This window comes from Camelus dromedarius, chromosome 8 (genome assembly GCF_036321535.1).
Source record: "Camelus dromedarius isolate mCamDro1 chromosome 8, mCamDro1.pat, whole genome shotgun sequence".
Classification (NCBI taxonomy): Eukaryota; Metazoa; Chordata; class Mammalia; order Artiodactyla; family Camelidae; genus Camelus; species Camelus dromedarius.
This window is the reverse complement of record NC_087443.1, coordinates 32159913-32172163: the sequence shown is the minus strand read 5'-3', so window position 1 is coordinate 32172163 and position 12251 is coordinate 32159913. Positions and strand designations below refer to the sequence as shown.

Genomic DNA, 12251 nt, shown 5'->3' with positions numbered 1-12251 from the left:
CATGACATTTCTTAATTGGGGTTTTAGGAGTCAGGATGTCTCTGGTTTAGTTTCTGGCTAAAAGGTCCATTGCAGGGTGGTGGGGGGTCCTTTTAACTTACCTTGCACTGGAGAAACAACCTGAGCTTGTACATTAATGATGGTATCTCTAATAGATATTTTAGTACATTAACAATGTTATGGGTAACAGCAATTTCATCTGACTCTGGTTGTTAAGTGTTCAGCTAGCACAGGATTGAAGCCAGCGGACAAGAAATGTAATAAAGTCTTGGATAGACGCATTAATCATAAACTCGGCAAGGAAACTCTGGTTTTAAAAAGACTTGGTTTCAATAGGATGGGAGGCCAGAAGGGCTTGGGGGGTTCTGGCACGGTGAAGCCACGAGGATCTCCAGGCCGCCTCTCCTCCAAACCACCCCTCTTCAACACCACCACCAATCCAGGAACGGGAGCTCTCCCCAGCATCTCTGAAAGGGGCTAGGAATCCCAAAGGCCCCAAGTAGCCCTGGGGAGAGGCGGGCTGAGGTGCAGCACAGGGAACAAAGGCCCACAGAGGGGTCCTGGAGAGCACGGCTCCCCAGGGACTCCGGAGAGGGCGGCCCCCTCCACCTCAGCTCCTCCCTTTCCTCCCCGCTTCTACCCAGAGGCCCGGCGCGCAGCCCAAGCTGCGCCAACTTCGCCAACAGTCCCCAAGTTGCCGGGGGCGCAGGGGTGGGAGCTGGGTGGGAGCTCGGTGGAGTGAGGAAGAAAAAGAGGAGGAAGGCTCCCTGGGCGCCTTGGACGAGGTTCAGGAATCCGCCGCCGCCGCTGCCGGCCGCTTGCTGACTCCGGCCGAACAGGGAGGGCGCCAGGCAGGACCGCTCGGTCGCTGCGCAGCACGGCGCCCGCCTGGCGCCGCTTCCCGCCCGGTGTGCGAACCGGCCGGGCCCGCGCCTCCTTCCCTCTCCGCCGCCGCCCTCGCGGGGCGCGCAGAACCGGCACGGCCAGGGAGCTGGCGCCCGGGAGACGATTCTGCCGCGTTCTGCCGAGAGAAAGGCAAAGTTGCGGGCGGATGCTGCCGGCGCCAGACCCCAGCCTCGGAGAGTCGGATCCGCCCCCGCTGGAGGAGGCTCGCTGGCGGGGTAAGTAGGGCGCCAGCATCCCGGAACCGCCTCCGGGCCCCGGGGAGGCAGCCCAGCAGTGCGCCCCCCCCCCAATCTCTGATCGGGCGCGCGCGCCAAACTTTGGAGGAAGAGGGGACGAAACGAAGGGTGGGAGAGGGAGTTTCCGACTCGGGAACTCTCCATGCAGGCATCTACGCCACCAGTCCCACTGCACCCAGATTCACAACTGCCAGGTACGCACAGTTCATCACCCCTCGAGCCACAGACACTACGCGCGCCCGCCACGCCAAGCAGCACACGCCGCAGACCGAAATGTACAATTCCGGGAGTGCGGGCGTTTGGGTCTTTGGACCAAGCATGTCTTCCTGCCCTCACATAAATTCACTGTCTTTGTCTGCTGCCCCTGCAGCCCCCCTAGTGAGGAGCCCCCAAAGCGAGACGGGCAGGGGAGTGGCTGTCTTGTCTTTGAAATGTCGTGGCCGGGACCTCGAGGCCGAGAACTGGGGAAGGGAAATCAGACATTGCAGTTGGCTCTCAGGGTTCATCAGGAGCGAGTTTGGTGTGGAAACTTGGTGTCTGACTGATGTGTCTGGGTGTGCGCAGCCCTTCCGGAGGCAAGGCCGGGAGAGAGGAGGGAGTGATTCATAAATTCAGCCCCGGCGCGTTAGGGTCTGTGAGCAGAGTAGGAAAGGCTGGCAGGCGGTGCTGCGCTGGACAGCTGGGCGGTAGCAGTGACAGGGCCTGCGAGGGAAGCACAGACCCTTCCCCCTAGCGGATGTGCTTCCTCAGAGGGACTTCCAGGAGACGGGCCAGCCAGCCAGCCAGCCGAGGAGATTCCAGCCCTGGGTGTGTATATGTAAAACGTGGTGGGGGGTGTTTAGGACTCCAAGGTCCTGAAGAAAGCAGGGTGGTCTTGAAGCCTTATTTATTTTCATTGCACCTGAAGTTGTGTCTGTTTTCGGATGCCCTGGTGTCTTGGGGCTCCTGGATGTTTCAAGGGTTGTCCTGGATCTAGAACAGTGCATAACACATAGTGGGTAGTCAGTAAATAGTTGTTTGATATATAATGACACCAGTAATTTATATTTGTTAAGGTCACTCTGTGAGCCAAGCCAGGCCGTCTCAGCTGGGTTGGAATTGGTCTTTCTGCAGAGGAGGGAGCCCTGAGGGGTTCCAGGGAGCCCTGCCTGATCTGTTTGGCTCAAGCAGCATGTTCCACTGTGCCCTGTGGGCTGGCACTGGGGACTTGAGTCCTATCACTGGCCTCTGCTCCCTAAGAAGGACAGCAGGGAGGTCTCCATTTCTGCCTCTGGCTAAGCTCGGGGTGTTTCTTCCTGGCTCCTATGGCCTGGCTGCAGATGGGTCTCATGAAGGGTCTAAGATCTGTGTCCTCCAGCAGTGCTTGGCTCTGTGGTGGAGCAGGTGGAGGGGCAGTTACAGTCCCTATACTGAGCATTGGGTGGGTTCCTCTTGTGCCAGCTGGCATGAGCTTCCCAGAGGAGTGGAAACATCTCATGTTCCTGGAACTGGGATTGCAAGCAATCTTGGGAATGATTCCCTACTGGCGTGGGATTGGGAACATGCAAGGATGTGGGAGTGGCCTGCCCATGTAATCACAAAGAAGTGTGTCATTCCCCACCCCTGCCCCTTTGTGACTGGGTTTGGTGTGCATGTCAAGCTTCTAAGTGGTCTTAATGCTGAAATTAGCAAGGTATGTGGGCAGCACTCAGAATTGTGGCCCCAGATGAGAGAGAGGGGGTGATCTGGGCTTGGCCACCCCCAATTTCAGCCAGTCCCTTCCCAATATCACCTTTCCACATTAATTATGTCTTCTGTGAATCAAGAGCTCTCCATTCCCTATGAAGTTATTAGCATTTTATCACCATTTTACAGATTAGGAAACTAAGGGTCAGAAAAGTTAAGTAACTTTTTGGAGGTCACACAGCTAGTGAGAGACAAAGCCAAGATCTGAACCTAGACAGTGTGACTCGAATCCATGCTGTCTTCACCATGCCCGGCTGTCTCTAAGGTCCCTAACTGGCTCTCCATAGCAACAAGGAAGCAACACTGATGCACTTACTGGGCCCTGGGGCCCCTGACTGCAGTCCTCTTTTTACACACACTCTGCCCAGCCTAGGTTACACCATGGGTCATGGAAATCAAAGGCTGAGTGGCACCAGGCTAGACCCTTCCATGTGGATTTGGAGTCAGGAAACTATGGGGATTTGGGAGTGCCTACAGGGAAATACTGCAGTAATTCAGTGAGAGATAATTCACTGCTTATCTGAGAAGTGGGGACAAAGCTACCACTCATGACCATACAAGTCACAAGTTTCCATTTGGGAGAAATTGCTAGGTAAACATCCTCAAATGGATTACTCTATTCCTTTCCCATTTTGGCCCTTGCCAGGGTAGAAATTATTACACAGGGAAATCAGCCCTCACCTGCCACTTCCTGCCATTGCTTACCTGGTGAATATAAAAGGGCATGTCATGTCATGCCCCCCCCCCCCGCCCACCCTCACCACATGCCCTGGAAAGCTGGACTCCATGGCAGTGTCTGGTCTTCAGGAGAGATGGATGGGGCAGAGCCCGGGCAGCCAGAGGGAGTGATAACCACACGGCTCACCTAATCCCCAGCTTATGCTTCCTCACACAGACCCCACAGAGGGACAGTGGTTCTCGTTCCTCCTTTACAGATGAGGAAATGAGGCTCAGAGAGGTTCGGTGACTGCCCAAGGTCACGAAGCTAAGGAGTAAGTACAGGCTATGCTGCCTTCAGGACTTTCTGCAGGCACTTATGGATAGCTGTGTTTTCTGTCTGGTTGGTATGCTATCTCCCCCCACTCCAGGGCTGAAAAGGGGTCACCTCTGTTAGGACAGGGTCCTCACTGCTCTGCCTACCCCCCTCTCTGCCCCAGGAGCCTCTGATATAGGTGTCTGTAGTACGGGGAAAGCTGGCGACTTTAACAAGGAGCAGAGGATGAGCACTGCCCAGGTGGCCCCTACCCACCTTCCACAGCAAGCCCACCTGAGTGAGTTCTAAGAGGCTTCACAGCGCTGAGCTGCAAAGATATTGGAGCCCTCTCCCCAATTCATTGCAGAGTGGACTTACTGTCCAGGATGGAAGTTGGGAGACTGGGTGTGGGGAAAGGCTGCCCCATTTGAGACACGGGGGCTATTCATCTTTGTGACTCTGGCTCCATCCTAGCCTCTAACACATGGAGGTACTTGGGAACATTGTCAGATGACAGGCGAAGCCCAGGGAGGGGGCTGTGAGCGCCTCTGCTGGGAAATAGTAAAGCAGGGAACCCAAGGGAATCTTAGCTGAGAGGAAACAGAGAGGCCTTTGCCCTTCATGAAGTCACACAGGAGGAAAAGAAAATAGCTCTCCTTTTCATTCCTTAAACAGAAATACTTATCACCTTTTCTCTGATGCTTAAATAGATGGTTCTGCTTGTCCTGCCTTGAACATATCAATTCCACATCTGGGTTTGGGGTGGCTGGACAGTTTGCTCTGTGCTTGAAGGTCTCAGCCTTCGTCTTCATCAACCCAAATTTGACTGGTTGCTCAGGCATACCCAGCACATCCCTGCCTCTGCAAGCTCAGGAGGAGAGGCAGGCAGGCCATGAGAGCCCCTGACCACTAGTAACTTCACATCTCCACCCGCCCATCCCTCCCTCTCAATGCCTCTCCCCTCCCCCCATGTCTACCCCCAGCCTCACAAAAATGGCTGTGTGCTGAGGAACCATGGGTTTTTCTGGCCTCTGGGAAATTTATCACTGGGATTCCAGAGGCCTCTCTGAAAAGGATTTGGAGGGAAAGTGTGGAAAAGAAATAAGCCAGTTCCTAGCTCAACCTCTCCTGAATGCCTCAAGTAAACAGCCAGCCCAGCCAGGGCAGCTCTTTTGGCCTCCGTGCTTACACCTGGCCCACTGGCTGCCTTTACCAGGTCCCTCCTTCCTGCCTCCTCCCCGCCTCCTCCCAGTCCAGCCTCCTTGACTTTGGGAGCCTCAAAAGTCAGGGAACACACCCACGGATGGCCTGTCCTTGTGCTGCAGGACACTGGGAAGCTGGCACACTGGAGGCTGGAGACAAGAGGAGCATGTGGGAGAAAAGCCCACCAGGGGTGGGAGCCCAGCCCTGCTCCATCTGAGTAAGTCTCCCAGCCTCGGCCCTGCTGAGCGGGGCAGAGTGGTCTTTCTGTTAGTGGGTTTGACTTTGATAATGGAGAATGATGGGGCTTCTTCCAGTTTTGCAGCATCCAGGGAAGCTTTGCATTTTAAACATCAGTTTAGAGTAGATGGATCAAAGCCTGTCCCAACTCTCCAAGGTGGGTTCACATGTGAAGAAACCCTTAAAACCTCATTTACACGGTAGGGCTTCCCGGACTAACAAGAATGTCAAGGTTCTTTGCCTTTGACTGGAGTCCTATCAGCTTGGGCCCTATCCGCTTAGCGTGCTGATGGTTTGAGTTTACACCAATGTTTTCAAGAAGCTCAAGCACTGATAGAAGTTACTGTGTCTGTGAGGTAGGAAGTAAACTCATGATAACTTAGTAACTTCATTTTATTCGGTGGGCCCGCTCTAAAACCCAGCACCCAGTGAGAAGGGGAGAACCAGGGTGCTAGAGTAGGGGGCAGTTCCCAAATGGGGTTGGCACCTGAGGGCCACACCTCAGCCCCAAGGGGCCTTCCCATCACATGTGGCTATGCTGAGCTCAGTCAGTAAACTGAAACCCCTGGGATCTGGGGAGCGGGGACTGCCATGGGGCTCTGGGCAGGAGCCCCTCTGCCCTGCTGCTGCCAGGCTGCAGAGAGGGAAGTTGAGGGGTGAGCCCCAAAGCTTGCAGCCTTCATGGGAGAGAGGCTGCACACCCACGTACTCACAGATTATCACACATCATCATGGGTGGAAATACACATACACACACACACACTCAGATAGGCCCCCCTATTTATTTCAGTAAATAGCCGCACATGTTATACATTGAAACATTTGTAGGTACAAGTGTATAGACACACAAACACAGATACACAAATACAAGGATGCACTCATTCCAAAAGGCAAATTATGCAATGGTTAACAGCATATATTCTGCTTAGTACCTGTGTGACCTTGGGCAAGTTACTTAACCTTTCTGGGCCCTAGCTGCCTAATCACCAAGAAGGCGATGGTAATGGGCCATAGGTAACAGAGCTATAAGTGAATTAGTATCTGTGAGGAGTTTGGAAATATGCCTGTACATAGCTCGGTATGCATTTTTAACTATTGTTTACCACACACTGTCTGCCCCACAGATTCAGGCCCAAGTGCACAAGACTTCCCAGAGAGGTGCTCACAAACTTGTCAGCAAATGGAATCAATCCCTTTGTACTTTCTGAGCCCTGATTCTCAGGATGTGTGGCATTCACTGTACCAGACTTGAATTAGAATTTATTATAAAGATCATTTCATCTTTTCTAAGGAAGCTCATTATTTTAAAACAGTGTGGGCACTAAATCTCCAAAGGGTGTGATTCCTTTACCAGCAGCAGTTTTCAAACTAGGTTCCAGGCAGCGCCAGAGTTCAGCCGAGGCCCCTTAGAGGCCTGGTGGGAGGGGGTTGCAGGCCTCTCTCCCAGTTATCTGTTCTACATATTAGGCTTCCAAGGAAAGTTCTGGTTCATAAGAAGGCTCCATAGTCTAGACAGCTGAAAGCCCCCCTCGATGGGCAGACCCACTTCCTATCCTGTGCACGCCTGTCCACACATGCCATCGATGCCCGTGCGGGCCTATGCAGCTACCTGAGACTTGGCCCAGGGCCTCTCCCACTTTCTTCCCCACTTCCCTCCTCTCTCCTCCTCTCCAGCTGCTTCACCATCTGCAGGATTCTGGAAAGTGCTAGCATGTCTGAGCCAAAGCAGCACTATCTGAGGAAATATTCTGAAAACAAACTGGGCCACCCCCCTGCCTGAGACTGCACTGATTTCCCAGCAAAGAATTTCACAACTCTGGGCACACAGGTGGGGCTACAGGCCCCTGGCTCTCCTCTGGAGAAGGCCTGGGGCCTGTCTCTGCAGAGTGAGGACAGACATGCCTGAAGAGGCCCGATCTGCAAACCTAGAACTTGTGAGTCAGAAACGGAAGTCCTTACAGAGTGAAGAACCAAAACCCCTGGCCACAGAGGTCAGGCACCCTGTCTTCCTCTTATTCTGAGAGATGCTATTTTTCTTTCAGTTTTCTTCCTCCTTTTGCATCTGGTGCAGGTGCCTCAGGACAAGGACACCGGAAATATTAGTGCTAACAGCCAGCATGCACAGCCCTAGGCTGAGCACCTTCTGGGCCCGCAGTCACCAAGTTCTCATAGAAAGCTCAGGAGGTAGGTACCACTGCAATCACCGCTGGACAGATAGGCAAACAGAACGAGACAGGAGGAATAAGTTCCCGGCACCCCACTGCTGGTGAGTGCAGCGCTGGGTCTAAGCCCTGCAGCCCGGCTCCACAGTGAGCACTCCTGACCCTGCGTGTGTCCGTCCTGCTGCGTCCACAGCCCGAGAGGCGGACTGGCACCCTAGGACAGTCATTTCATAACTGCGGCTGGGGTAAATCGCTCGTGTCTGGCTGGGAAGGTCTGGGGAGGCCGGCAAGCTCTGCAAGTAAAGTCTGAGCCTTGGCCTTCCCTCAGGGATGCCTGGGCAGGGCATCACGACATACAACAGCCTCTTTTGCAAGGCCAGCCATCTGCTGACTGCTGCTTCCCTGGGCAATGACTGGTCTCAGGAAGTGACATAGATGGCAACAGAAGGGATTTAAATTATTAACAAGGAGGAACTGACAGATCAGGGACCCTGTCTGCCAGAAAGCCATTCCAGTAAGACAGAAACCCCACCCTAGAGTAAGCGCTGAGCTGCTGAGGACGCTGAATGGCTTCCTTGGTCCCTGTGATCCCCCAGGGAGTGCTATACCCCAGCCTCTTTCACCAGCCCCTGTACTCAGTGTTCCAGGTTACAAACTGTCCTCTTTCCAGATGCACATGTCCTTTTCTCTGCAGCCTTTCCAGCTGCCAAGAATACTCTCTCCTTCCTTTTCTTGTGGCCAGCTCCCTTCATCTTCAGGCCTCAGCTTGAATGTCTGCTTCTAGAAGCTTCGGTCAGTGGCCTTCCCTACAGATGTCCCCATCCTCACACATTGCCCCCTGTGTTGTCCTGGCTGCTTTCATGGTCTGTCATCTCTACTGGGTAGTGAAGTCTGCAAGCAGGACAGAACATGCCTTGTTCTCCTTGTGTCTCCAAGTGCTTAGCAAAGCTGCAAATGTGCAGTGAGTGCCCATGCCTGATTGCAGAACCATGAGTGGTGAGTGTGGCATTGGGCCCCAAGAAGGAGCAGGGGTGGGACAGTGCTCAACCTCCCAGGATAGGGTGCTCCTGTTAGGGAGTGATCTGTGTCTGCGTAGAGGTGGTGGCAGTTGTGGTGAGTGGGAGGGGGGAGCTGATGTGGACCAGAGGCCCTGGTAGAGTGGGACCCTGGGCAGATGGCCTCTTGTAGTCACCACCCTGTGGATAGGCCTGAAACCCTCGGAGAGGCCCTTTTAAATTAGGTGGGCTGGTGGATGATTGTACTATGTGCCTCGCTACTCAGCAAATGGCTCTCAGTCCTGTCCCGTTTGTGGACGGACATCCATTCATCCTCTCCAAGCTTCAGCCCCCAACATCCAAGCAATGGAAGGCCCCCATGCCTGAGTCCCTTCCCCTCCTGAGGATGGTTCCAGCTATAGCCCTCAAACTGTCCTTGTAGAAGTAGTGGGGCCCTAAGTACTAGGTTCTCCTCCACGCCACCCGGGGAGCATACATTAGGTGCTCCAGCCAGGGCATCACCTGTCCAGGTGCCTGCTCATGCCTGACACTATACCAGGTGGGCTGGGAGTATCAGAAGACACCTCCAGGCTAAAAGAGGAGAGGACACTTGGACCAAATAACCGTCTTCGAGTCCAACTGTGATGTGCCCACAAAGGTGGATGTGAGAGAGGACTTGGGGGAGGCTTCATGGAAGAGGCAGGCATTCCAGTGCAAGAAGGAAACCTGGGCAAAAGCATGGGGATGAGAAAGTTCAGACTGAATGCGGAAGATGGTGAGGAGTCCAGTTGGACTGAACTGCAGTTTGTAGGATGCACAAAGAAGACAGAGAAAAAGGTAAGGCAGATGGAGTTGTGGTTATATATGCAAGCTCTAGAGCTAGGCTGCCTGCATGGGGAATCTTGCTTCCCATTTACTGGCTGTGTGACCATGGCCAAGTTGCTTAACCTCTCTGTGCCACAGCTGTCTCATCTATAAAATGGAGATACTAACAGTACCCACCACATGGGGGTGATATAAGAAAATGTGTTTCTATACAATTGTTTAGAGCAGTGCCTGGCACACAGTGAACATCAAAAAGAGTGAAATATTATCCTTTTTTTTTTTAAGCAGCTAAGAAAGTAAATTGAGGTCAGATCATAGAGGTCCTTTGATATCATACTTTCCATTTGCTAAACACCTGCTGTGTGCCAAGTTCTTTACAGACATTCTCACTAAGGCCTGTACAACCTAGCAAGGTTGTTAGCAATGTCTCCATTTTATAGATGAGGAAACTGAAGCTTAGAGAGGCAGAGTTACCTGCCCAAGGTCACTCAGCCAGGAGGAGGCAGAGGCAGTAATAAAACACAGGTCTGTCTGGCACTTAGGTCTTTCTTCAACATGGAGATTGGAGAGATGTGACAGAGGCAGCATGGGGACATCCCCTGGGCTGGGGTCACATCCAGGGGCAGAGCATGGATCCTGTAGCCATGGGTCCCTGGACAGGGAGAATAGGAGGTGACAAGGGGAAGGAGGGATACAGGCAAGCCTGGAAGGCAAGAGGATGGATGGGGAGGCCCTGAGGCCACAGCACACAGCTCACCATTCACAGCCCAAGGGCAAGCCGTTGAGTCATTTTGGGAAAACATGACATCACTGAGTCTTGCTGTCTGCTGCCCACCTGCCAGCCTGTCCTCTGTGGTTCTCCTCATGCTCAAAGTCCTGCAAGGTGACCCTCACACTCCAGGCAGCAGGGCCAGGTCACCTCCCCAACCTCTGTCTCTTACCATCCCACTGCTCCTCTCCCTGCCTGGTGCCCCCACTTAGAAACCCAGATGAGGCAGGAGCTTCTGCAAGTGATGATGGGCATACTGAGCTTCCAAAAGGGCCTCCATGCCAGATCTGTGATTGGAATTCTGGGTGGGAAGGGGACAGCTGTATGAGTTTTTAGAACTGTTTTTCCTTTAAGAATGGTGCCTGATACTCTATTGCAATTGCTTTTTAAAAGTAAAGCCCGGTTGAGCTGTGTGCCCACAACTGTGTCAGATCCCCGGCAGCCTCTGCCTATCCTAGAAGGTACAGTTGAATATCGGAGAGCTCTTTAAGTACTAGGCATCCTCAGGCTGAGTGATTTATTTGTGTCAATCTGACTGCAGGAGGTAGCCCCCATTTTACAGATGCTGTCACTGAGGTCCAGAGAGGTTAGGTGACTCGTCCAAGGTCACACAGCCAGAATTCAATCCCTTGGCTGTCCAACTCCAGATGCTCTTAGCCACTCCACCATCCAGCCTCAAATAAAGTCACCAGAGAATCATTGCAGGTGGGATGCACTGAACCTATACCAAATGGTACGGTGTAGACAGGGAGTGCCAGGAGAATTTGCATCTCAGAGTGTGGGTCACTCCTGAAAACTTATTGGAGATTATGGATCTATTTAGGAGGTAATAGAAAGTGCCCAGGTTCCTTGCTGAGCACACCCTGCTGACGTGGCTATTTGGGGGAAGACTGTTCCCTCTGAAAGGAGCACCAGGACTCAGAGTTTGCCTGTCCTCGTTTTGGTGGGTCAGACCTAGAAAAGGAGTATGAGTCAAGCAAGAAGCAAGTGCCAGCTTCCTCAGCCCAGTCTGCGTGAGGGTGCAGATGCCAGGCTGCTGCTGCCACTCACAGTGCCCTTCCAGCTGAAGGAGGGGCCAGTGGCTGGCCCTGCGCTCAGGGGTGCCCTCTCACCCTCGCACGGCCTAGCAAGGGAGGCACCGTTACCCCCATTTAACAGATGAGGACACTGAGGCTTAGAGAGGTTTTTCTGGCTCATCGGAACTCCCTTGGCTGGAAAAGGGAGGAACTGAAACTCAAGTCTTTTTTCTGCCAAGAGAGAGACAGACATAAGGAGGGAGGAGTTAGCCTGCCCTCTGACACTGAGCCGAGCAGGCTGGCTGTTCTCAGGCTTGCATTTCTGATTCATTCTGCCATCACCGGCCCGTGCATTACAGGGCGAATAACCTCTGGGGTGAGAAAAGCTCTGATTTCCCTTGGGCCATGAGTCATCATCTTTCCAGGGACACTTTTGAAGGCAGAGAGGCCCTCCCCAGGCTTTGGGGCGCAGGTCCCTTCTCTGCCTGAGTGCCAGCCCCCAACCCTGGCCCTGCAGTGCCTGTTTGTGGAAGAGCCAGGAAACAAAGGGCCTCCACAAGAGGCCTGGCCTTAGTGATTACCAGCATGTGACACGCAGCCTTGCTCTCAACAGCTAGGGGCCAGACTCCCATAGGTCTGTGGGGTCTGCAGCCTTCAGGGGTCCCTTGTCCCCTCAAATGCTCAAGGCCCATGGGGTTAGCACAAGTCCACTTGCTTGCCCCAAGGGTATCTGGGAATCCCCTAGGACTCCACCATCTGCAGGGCAGCTCCTCCTGACACTCCTCCCCACCCCCACCCCCAAGGAGGGAGGGGACCCAAAACAGTTACTGCCCTACTCATCAGTCTCTGACTACAGTAATAATTTCCGGAGAGTTGTCATTTTTCTCACAGAGAAACCAGACTGTTAAATTCCACTTGTGGGGCAGTTTTGCTTCTCAATGCCCCCAGATTTTCCTTCCTGGGACAGGATTTTGGCTTTGCCTCTACTTAAGTTCAAAGACCTGTTAAAATGGACTTTTCCAAAATGAGAGTCTCACCTCAAAAGAACTTTGCCTCTACCTCTGCAGGCAGAAAACTGGTACCTGCTTTTATCTTATTTTTAGTTTCATTAAATTTTATAAAATGAGTAATCCATGCCAATGGCATAAAATTGGAAAGGTACAAAAGACACATGGTGAGATCTCTTTACCACGCCTGACCGACA

The 12251-nt window shown here is 53.1% G+C and overlaps 1 protein-coding gene across 5 annotated transcripts in view; it reads left to right on the top strand.

The window, feature by feature from the left end:
* Window positions 1-638: 638 nt before the first annotated feature.
* The window catches only part of CHST3 (carbohydrate sulfotransferase 3), a 34603-nt gene continuing 22990 nt past the window's right edge, over window positions 639-12251 (top strand). For 3 of the 5 annotated variants that reach the window (XR_010381926.1, XR_010381925.1, XM_031461105.2), the window contains exon 1: window positions 639-1121. The gene's annotated coding sequence lies outside the window, so the exon portion shown is untranslated. Of the gene's footprint in view, window positions 1122-1253; window positions 1950-7713; window positions 9275-12251 lie in introns of those variants that run through there. The other 2 variants (XM_031461106.2, XM_010984191.3) reach the window with 2 other exon arrangements.